General features: G+C 43.1%; 1 protein-coding gene across 3 annotated transcripts in view; it reads right to left on the bottom strand.

Moving 5' to 3' along the window:
- FER (FER tyrosine kinase) overlaps positions 1 to 10,671 on the bottom strand; it is a 437,414-nt gene that overhangs the window by 404,738 nt on the left and 22,005 nt on the right. For all 3 annotated transcript variants that reach the window (XM_019517242.1, XM_019517244.1, XM_019517243.1), the window contains exon 2: positions 785 to 905. The gene's annotated coding sequence lies outside the window, so the exon portion shown is untranslated. The remainder of the gene's footprint in view (positions 1 to 784; positions 906 to 10,671) is intronic.

The raw sequence follows: 10,671 nt of genomic DNA, 5'->3' as shown, positions 1-10,671 counted from the left end.
GCCTCCAGGGGATAAAATCAGCAATTTATGCAACACAAGCCCTTATTAAGGACTGGTTCATAGGTGGTCTGACCTAATGGTTAGGCCACTGAGAGAAGGCAGAGGCGAGGGGCTGGGTCAGAGTTTGGGAGCCAAATTAGCAGGTCTGGAGGGAAATCCAGGGACAGAGTCCAAAACACAGTCTACAATCAGGGCTTGGGACAGAGGAGAAATCCGACGCTCAGTTACCAAGTCCAAGATAATCCATAGGCCAAAGCCTGAGAAGTGAGTCAAACCAGCATCAGGAGCCAAGAAAGCCAGAAAGCACAGAAGCCAATTGGCTTGCCAAAGCAGACCAGTGCCAGAACTGGTGACTGGTCCAAGAGTCTGCTGCCACAGCCGGTATTAAATCGATAGGCAATGATCCCAGCAGCGAATCCAGAAGCCAGTCCGTTAACTGGAAAAGAGCTTGTCAGCCAGAGACTCAAAGCAGGTGTGGCTGCCTAAGCAATTAATCCAGACTGAGCTGCCTGATTAGGGTCCCTGACACCCCCTGCCTGAGGCAGGATCAACCCCATCCAAACCATCCCACACAAAGTCTTGTATTATTACTAAAACTACGGAGTCAACCCTCTCACACAGAGTACAAGGCACAACACCCAGCTTGCCACAGGTAAAGCAGGGCACTTACTGCTGTTGTTCACCTGCTGCTGCAAGGATTGTTAAAATATGCTCGAGATGGAAGAAGAGGCCCATGACTCTTTCAAATCAGGCTCTCTAACAAAAAGTAAAAAAGTTCACATACCTTTCAAATGTTTTTGATCCACAAAGATCTTCACTGTACTCTCTTTTGCTCCAGCACTCAGATATGTTACTCTTTTCCACTTTGTTTTCCTTTCAACATCCTTTAGTCCTCTAGGAACTCTCTGTAAAAACAAAGTATACTTATTTTCTTATCTAAGTAAGAGTAACATTTGTGCTTTATAGTAGCTAATTTCTAGCAGACACACTGTATTTTCAGACTATCTATTGAAAACATAAAACAAAGGGATTGAAGGAAACAAAAAGGAACACACATTTCTCTAGCAAGTAAGATCAATATTCTACCACTAATATACAAACTTTGCAGTGAAGAAAATAATTTTGGACCATATATATATTTAAATAAAACAGTCGGTGGACTTTTTTTTAATTTCTTGGAATGAGAATGGCTTTATTTTCATTTTGGATGGCAGAAGGTACTGTCAACAGGAAAATAAATTCATTTACTACAGCTTACTTTACAAAAACATAGCTCTCAAAAAATAAAAAAAGATGAATGAACCAAGTTTAGCATAAGAGAACTTATGTTGTTGTTCTTATGTTCTTGTTCTAAAGCGCAAGATGAACCAGTCCTTACTCCAACCTCAACAATGCAGAAAGGCTCCATTCCTTTGCATTTTCCTGCTGGTTTCGCCTTATGGTACCTCATTAGCAACACCAAACATACTTTAGCCTAAATCTTATCCTCAAAACTAGGGTTTATTTCCATAATGTCTTAGTTCCCTCAGATGAAAGAGAGAAAAATCTATATCCTTTATTTCTAATGAGACTTATTTGGGATAACTCACCAGTAACTTCTGAATATTTATGCAGAACTTTAGTTGTTCAGAAAAAAACAACCTTCCTACACTGGGTCTAAGAATCTATGTAACCTGCTACCTTGTTACAGGCAGACCACCTATGTAGCAACCTTTTGTAACACTATAACGTGTGTATATAGATTTGTATAATGCTTACCAACAGGGTAAAACAAGGAATTATTCCATTATGACTTGTCATAAATACGCAGTAAATGTTTTGAGTATTGTGCAACATCATAATTACACCCAGAACTAAGATAAACATCTGGACTAGGATTTTCAAAGAAGCCAAAGCTTGAAGTATCCAACTGCAAAGCCCTCTTGGCAACCCCAATTGCTAGTTCAGGTTCAAGCAAAAGATCAGGGTCTCATTCATTAAGCACTGTACATACCACTGGTAGGACTCTAGAGTCTGGGTTACAACAAGATATTAAAACCAAATGATACAAACAAATGGCAGGAAGAGAAGGAGAGATAACAACATAAATGTTCTCGTGCCCTAACTGCTATCAGAGGTAGTGTTTTGTTGACACTGGGGCAGAGAAGAAACTTAAGAGGGAATAAGGAAGACATGATAGCAGTTTTGTGGATCATCTCATGTGTTCTGTCTACCAATAAATAAAGGCAGAAAAGTACCTTAAATAAAGAGAAAAGGCAAGCTAATCTCAAAGCTTACCTTTCAAAACATTCCTCATTTTATTATTCTGAAGTTATATCTATTCTATAGAAGTTGTGTCCTTTTACTTTTCTTTGCAAATTGTTTACAGCCATAATAAAGCAGCATGAAACTGAGCAAAAATATTTTCAGTAAAAGAATAAAACCCACATCATTTCCAGTTCTAATCTAAACAATCTTTTTTTGCTGCTGGATTCTGGGGCTCTCATGTTTTGCAGTTCACATTAAGGCCTTAACCAGTAAGACTGGCAAGATGAAAATGCAATAAAGACAGATACCAGATAGACAAGTCTGTGCTAAGACACAAAAGTTAACTCACAAGTAAAAACAACAACTCTGTGCCTGATGCAGTGAAAAAGGAAAAACCAGGTGAGAGGCAAAAAGGAGAATGATCTGATCAAAGGGTGCATCCACACATGCAAGCATGTGCCTTGCAGCAGCTCAAATAGAAGGGGTGGAAATTTGAGCCACAGCTTTTTGCCTTGGCGCATGTACTCGGACATGCATTTTGTTGTGGAGCAAACTGTGCCACTTGGGGCAAAATAACCCTGCCTGGCTCCTCCCGGATCTGCAGCCAGGCTGCTAGAGCCTGGAGCCAGCACCTGTGCCATCCCCAGCAGTATAAAAATCTGCCCTGTTTTCCTGGCCCCATCCATATAAAAAGCTGCCCTGGTAAGCAGCTCAGGGCTACTCACTCTCAGGAGCTTCTGGGGCCTGGCCACTTGGTACCTAGGGACACTACCCCTTGTGCCAGCTAGACTGCTGCAGCAGCATCCCAAATCCATTTTTAAAAATACCCCAAAATCCATGTTATTCCACCATAAAAACTGTCACGTGGTATGTAGGTTTACGCTATGGAGAAAGTCTGAGTTTCTTACTACTTATTTTAGCATAAATCTCTTCTAAAATCATAGAAGGGCTTGGTTGTGTTGTAGGGTTCAGTTTACTGTAGGAATTTTTACAGATCAAAGCTTTGCTGGGTCCTGCCAGCCCTGGGGACTGTCTGTCGCCCAGCAGGGCCTGACCCTTGATGGCAGACCAGGTGCGGCACATGGGGACCATGTGCCAGTCCCAGCCGGGTCCTGGGGTCTCTCTGCTGCCCAGCTGGGCAGCAGGAGCAGCCCCAGGGCCAGCAGGACCCGGCGGGCACGGCATGCGGTCCCCACACAGCGTGCTGGGTCTGCCACCAAGGGCCCGGCCGGGTGACAGACAGTCCCCAAAGCCAGCAGGACCTGGCTGGGCCAGGTACATGGTCCCCGTGTGCTGCGCCGGGTCCTGCCACCATGACCCAACCTGGCCAGGTGGTAGAGAGGTACAAATAGCGGTAGCACACTAACCCTAAACAAGGCATGTAAAAATGGCTGAAATTTTGGTTTCTACCTCATGAATGTGGACAGTGATGGCCACATAGCTTCCTTGCAAATTTCTTTCCCTGGTGTAATGTCCTCTCTGCTGACTACTATTTCAGTGACCTGCTGTGAAAGACTTTAGTTCTATTCAAAGTACAATTTACCTAATGCTTTACATTCCTAGATCTATTCCACTAAACATGGGTATTTTCCACATTTTTCTCCTTGGCTTTCAAGTAAAAGGAAACACAAAGCACTGCTCTAGTTTTGTTGTGTTTTATACAACCTACAGTGCATACTTTTTCATGACTTGTGCCAAAGCTCAAAAAGCCCCCACAAAACATGAGACTTCTCAAAGGAAGTGTCTATAACTGAAAACTCTTATACTGTTTTAAGAACCGTCTTATCACCACAAAACACAATGCAGACTCTTCCGTAGCAAGAGTAAGTTCTGAAACATAAATAGATGTCACTGTAACCAGAAAAGAAGTCTTAAGAATGAAAACAAGACCAATACCAGAAGTTGCAGACTAAGCTGAGATATGAAATTTTTTTTTTTTTTATTTTAACACAAGAGCTGCATTTGAATGACTCCCTAGTTAGCCAGACTCAGCAAGAATTCTACTATCAACTCTCCAAGCAACCAGATTTCAATAACTGGCAACAAGATAGAAATGGTGTCTTTACAACAAGAAGAATGAATACCTGAAGAAACACAGGCTTTTTGTATTACAAATAACTCTTGGAAAAGGATGTTAAGCACTTTTGGCCCCTTTAAACTAAAGGCCATACATCAGTTCAAAGAGCACTCTGTTTAGTTAAGTGACTCACTACTTAACCAGTTTTCTTGTGGTTAGGTGTTCTTTGATATACAATATTACACACACCAGGAGAGATTTTTCTTTCCCATGATGAAAAGAACACCCTCGCTGGTGGCCAGGACACTAAAATGCTGTGTTGTTTGGTAATGGAGATCACTATAGCATGTTGGGATACCCAGCAGACTTCCATCCATTGTGTTTGTTTGTTTTTTCTGGATAGGAAAAAATTGCCACTAATTGTCTGGGCCTCCTGGATCATCGCTGGAGAGGAGGAATGTACTAGGGACTTGCACCTCCTTGAACACCACTTTCAGAGAACAAATCCAGCAATTTAACAAATCTCAGTATCTGATGCACAGATGTGCCCAAGCTGATATTATAATGCATGAAGCCCATGAGAAGTTGAAATCAAAACAAACCTAACCACTCTTGCTCTGAACATCTGGTCAATTTGTTTAAACTTGTCAATGTTCTAAACTACCAGGAATACTCTTGCCTATCAAGTGTTATTTCTCCTTCCTGAAGTCAGACCCTGTTGAGCACAGAGACTTCTAGTTCAAACTCACAGTTATGTTATGCACTTACAGATTCTTGAGAGCTTTACTTAACATTTCTCGACTTCCTGGAATGATGCTATCCACATGCCCATTAAAAGGCAAATATGAACCCTGCATTCATACCATTAACATGCAAGTTAATGATACATTGCTGGTCTTTGGATTCTTATTTAGATCTGGTTACACCCTCAAATAAAAGATAAGAATAAAGCAGAATTAATGCTTCATTTTGGAGGGTCAGGATTTCCTATTCTTTTGATCTGTAATCATTTAAAATAGATCATCTGAAGCTATGAGAAGGAAAATGGCTAAAATCACTTGCATCCAACCTGCTTAACTTATTATGCATAGTACCTAGCATGTTCCTGCTCAGTTTCCAGTATTTTACTTTTCACAAGAAACACAATAGGCTCATCTACACATGCATTTAAGCATGACTAAATGTAATGCATATTGAGCGATTTTTGGCAGATGTCTACATGTGCAGGGACTTGGCACTAACTTTAGTCCCAAGTCCCTGGAACCCTGCCAAGTGTCCCTGTGGCCACTGGGGGGGGTGGGGGAGGGGGGAGTTCCAGCCTCCAGCCACATGGCTGCCAGCACTTGGCACCCATGTTGAAACCTGAGCCAACTGCCAACACATAGCAGCCATCTGGGAAACTCTAATCCCTGGCCAGTCCCTTACCTGCTCAGGACCCATGTGCCCAGCACAGGGGCAGCATGCAGCAGCTCCCTCCTTGCCCACCCTGCCTCCCTGCACCAGGGCTGCTCCAGCCCCTGCCAGCACTCCTCGCTCCAGCTGGCCCCGGTGCTGACCCTGCTTGCCTTAGCAGGCCCTCCCACACCCAGGCCCCAAGAGAGCCGCACACCCACCAGCAGGGGTCAGGGCACTGGCTGTGGGAGGCCATGCCTGACCTCCTCCTCTGTACTCCCCACTCCAGCCCACCTGCCCCACCACTCACACATCCCCTTACCCCCTTCCCACCCACAGCACCACTCTTGGGACACACACAGGTGAAACATCCACCCCCATCTCTCCCCCTCAACAAAAAAAGCCCCCGTTCCTCCTCCCCCAAAACCAACAGAGCTCCCCCACTACCCTCCCCACGTACCAACAATAAAATACCTGCTTATGAGGAGAAAACTACACACAAGGGGAAAACTATATACAATATTATGGGTCTTCAAGCCCAGAGTGAGGGACGGGGGGGCGCTAGGGGGTAGGGCCCCAGGGCAGATGCTCAGCACTCCAAGCCCTGGACGTTCCCTGGGGCTGAGCTCAGCTGGCCCCCTAGTAGCAGGGCAGACTTGGCACTAAATTTAGTGCCGAGTTGCATCTATGCATGCGTTCATGCGCATTAACTAACTGCACCTAAATTCAATGCCTGCTTCTCCAGGTATGAAATTTAGGCACAATTAGCCAAGTTGATGCGCATTAAGGGCACACATATATATGCATGCCCATAGTGCACATTATTCATCTCATGTAGACGCATCCAATGAGGAAGAAAAATGTTTTCCACTTTTCTTGGTTCTTTGGCTTTAATGTTTAAACTAGAGGAGGGAAAGATGGGAAAAGGAAGAAAGAGACTTGGTGTCAAATTAAGATTTTTTCCTCATCTACAGAACTTTTTTACATTTTGTACCTGTGCCTTTTTTGTTTGAGAAGCTGAAGGAGCCACATCATCTAAATTAGTAAAGGGGAACATATACTATAGGGAAAGAAAATAGAAAATGCTTTTGTTTGAGACATGAAATACTATGAACAAATTTCTAAATATAGCCAGTGCATTTTTCTGTTACCAAAAATAGCCTTAAAAATCATGGAAGCACAAAAACCTATACACATTTTTCAAAATAGGATTTCAAAAAGCATTCCAGACATCTTATTTAAATAGAGCTCTGAGAGAAACATTATTTAACAAATCTTAATAAAATCAGACTGAAAGCATCATATTAGGGAGTGTTATTAAAGCCAATATGTTTTGTAATCTATGCTTTTTTGCTTCCTTTGTTCAAGTCAAAACACATATTTACTTTATTATAGTCCATTTCTCTTACACTACATGCATGGGAAATTAAATGTACAGGGCATTATGTGTTTTTAAAAACCCGTTTTTATTATTTTCTAATACAAATATTTCTATTAAACACTCTGGTACAACTAGAAGGATGCCTAGAGAAATATCCAAAAGCATATTTTTTTTGAAAGTTATGTTTCATGCTGAACTTGACCTACATTTAATCATCATCAAACATTATTATAACAAAAATCTGTAGTGCTGCCAAAGTTACACCAGATGTTGGCAGTAACAACAAGAGAGCATATCTCCCTCATGGAGTCGATGCTTTTTCTGCTAGCACTCAGGCAGCCAAGAAAAGGAAACCATCTGACTCAAAAGTAAAATGGACAAGAAACCAGAACCATGGACTGACACTGAAGGAAGGCACAGGGCTACTCCATTCTTCTTTCCTCAGGTGGTCCTCCCAGCATCTTGTGGGAGGACCACCTGAGGAAAGATGCTGGGAGGACCATCGGAGGAAAGAAAAATGGGGCAGATGGCAGACTGATAGGGGGACAGTATGGCAGACAAGTTGGACTAAGCATAAAAAGAGACCAATTCCCGAGTCTTCCTATTCGCTGTTGGTAAACACATAAAAACAAGAGACAAGCTGTCTCAACCTTCTCTAGCTCTAGTCTATATACAGTAAAGGTGTCACTCATTTGGCACCACAGGGAGTATCCAGCTCAGGGCTCCTCACCACAGCTGCCAAAGCCACTGTGTGGGCACCAGCAGCCAAACCTCAACCCCCACCACTGCAGCTGCCACTACACTGACATGGTGGCTCTTACCTTTGTGCTGATGGAGGTTTAAATAACCAAAGGATTTAACACTGCTCTGTTGGCAATGACACAGAAACTCCCTTGCTACTGGAAGCTGCAAGAAGCCCCACAGGTGGAATGAACCACTTCCACAGCCTGTGAGCCATATGTTTAACACCCCTGGTACGCATCAGTGGAAGTCAACCTTTTTCACAGGCACAGCAGAAATTAAGCCCTGTGCCCTCCTCCAATGCCAGTCCAATCCCCTTCCCCTGCCTGATCTACTGCTTTGCTTTCTACTCCCTGCCCAACCACTGATGTGCTTTCTGCCCTGTCTGCAGCTGTGTTCCCTGCTCCCTCCCCAATCTGCTGTGTACCATTCACAGAGGCTGCCAGTGCCACTTGCAGCATATGCCAGTCTGGCAGCCCTAGTATAGAGAATGACAATCTTCTAGTGCTCTCAGTTCCTCACTTAGTTCAAGCAGCAGATATCTGCATTCTAATTTAAAAATTTCCAATGCTGCAGATGAGGCATGTGGGTGTCAATGATGTCACATTATGGAATTTTGTTTTTCCAGTTTCCTTTTTTAAAAACCTACGAAAGTAGATACAGAAAGGAGTTGGAAGAACACTAGGTAAGTTGCAAGAACAAGCATCTAATTTAAGAAATACTGAATCAAGGTTGCCTATACAAAATTAATTAATCTCACTGGGGTACACTTTATAGCAGAGCTGTCCAACTTCTGCACGACACACAGAATGCAGATCCAGGGGCCAAACAGGCAGCCTGCTCTCCTGCTGCTTGGGAAGCTGCACCCACTTTCTGGCTAAAGGTGCAGACTGAGCAGTCCAACCCCTTCACCACATAGGCAGTGCAAGCTGCCCTTCTGCTCCCATCACCACCACACAGGCAACCTGGCCCCCTTCCCACTGCTCCAGCCCCAAAGGAGCAAGGGCAGGAAGCCAAAACCAGAGGAAGCAGAGGGAGTCCAGAGACCCTGGCTGCCACTGTATTAACAGCAGTAAAAGGAGCAATGGGGGGAGTACTGGTTGGGAAGAAGTCTGGGGACCACACAATTCCTCATGGGCCACATGTTGGACAAACAAGCAGGACCCACATAATTAACCACCCCCCCCACCCCCGACCAAGTACTCTGCCTATTGCACAGGATGGATCTGCTCTAGGAATGAAAAAACACTGTGTACTAAAACAACTGATGTCCACAGAAGCAAGTCCTACTGTAACTGCAGCAAACTTAGATGTATAGTAAATATGGCAGGGGACTGCAGGAAAAAAAAAACAACAGACTCATATTTTGAAGCAATCAAAAGCTACCCTGAAGACTTGGATTCTATCCCTGGCACCATCTGTGTCCCTATGTAATGCTAATCAAATCACTTAAACAAGTGGTCACTAGTTGCATGTTCCTAATTTTCTGGGTGCCCAGTTTGTGACGTTGGGATGTGATCTGAAAAACTGAAGAGGGCTTACAGCTGCAACTGTATAGAATAGGAGCTGTGCTTTGAACAAATAAAGTTCCATCTATGCCAAGTACTCTGAAAACTCAAGTCTAGGTTATCCAATATAACAAACCTTATCTTATTCTATGACTTGGTTTCCCACCTATAAAATATGAATAATACTACTTTCTCATTTCACAGGCATGTTGAAAAAAGAAAATATTTAAAGAATATATACTAGGATGAAGAAAACCATGAAATAATATTCAGTCTTCAGTGAGTAAGTCAGAGAAGCCCATGAATTAAAGCATACAGCACATTTAACATCAAGGATAAACAAAACAGCTACTCAAAGCGAGCACTGTCCAGCCTGTACACTATCCCGTGGAAAAATAGTATATGATCATGTAAAGACTGCATTGTAATACATATGCATAAAATGGGTATTTAACATTGCACAGGCAACCTTATTTCTGACTTTCCCCAACTACTGAGCTCTAAACAGTGGATGATACGGTCTCTGCTATCACTATCATGTACTTCACTACATTTAGCACAACTGGTATCAATCTCATCAGCAGAAAGAAATAGCAAGGATCACACAACAATATTCTAAGGTACCAATACAAGGCAATAGTACAGGCTGGTACACACAAAAGCAACTGCCCCCATAATTAAGCTCTGAAAAGTTTAGATTAATACATTTCAAGGCCAAAAAGAGGTATTATTACAATGCAATTCACAGATGCCAAAGATACAGCCCACAGGCTGGATCTAACCCACAGGAAGCCCCATAGGGCTGGAAATTTGGCAGTGGGATGAGCAGTGGCAGCATTAACCGCCATGTCTCCTGTAGCTGTAGCAATTAACACTGCTGTTACATATCACACTGCCAAATTTCCAGCCCCATGGGAAGCCACACAGGCTGGATCTGGAACTTTGTTATCTAGTCCATGCGGCTGCCCACAGGGCCGAAAATTTGGTAGCAGGTGGAGCAGCGGCCGCCATGACTCCTGGTGCCACAGCAATTAACACTGTTGCCATCAATTTCCAGCCCCATGGGCAACCCTACAGGCCAGGTGACACAGCCCTATGCTAAAGATCCACAAAGCATACAACAACTATACTGCCAAAATGATATAAAAATCATCTTGGGAATTCTGTTTTGAACAACTTTTTAAGCATCCAGGTCAGCTACAGCGTAGGCAGCAATACCTAAGTTGAAATATGAGGAAAATATCATTTTTATAAGTCACCAAGAAAGCACAAAGTTGGCTGGAAAACAATATCTTGCTCCAAAGAGGTGCTGTAAGCATCTCAGGTGCAGCTAAACCAAACTTTAATCCATAAATTAGCATAATCTAATAAAAAACAATAGTGTG

The sequence above is a fragment of the Gavialis gangeticus genome, unplaced genomic scaffold (genome assembly GCF_001723915.1).
Source record: "Gavialis gangeticus isolate Ggan-Ray unplaced genomic scaffold, GavGan_comp1, whole genome shotgun sequence".
NCBI lineage: Eukaryota > Metazoa > Chordata > Crocodylia > Gavialidae > Gavialis > Gavialis gangeticus.
This window is presented reverse-complemented; position numbering and strand designations above follow the sequence as displayed.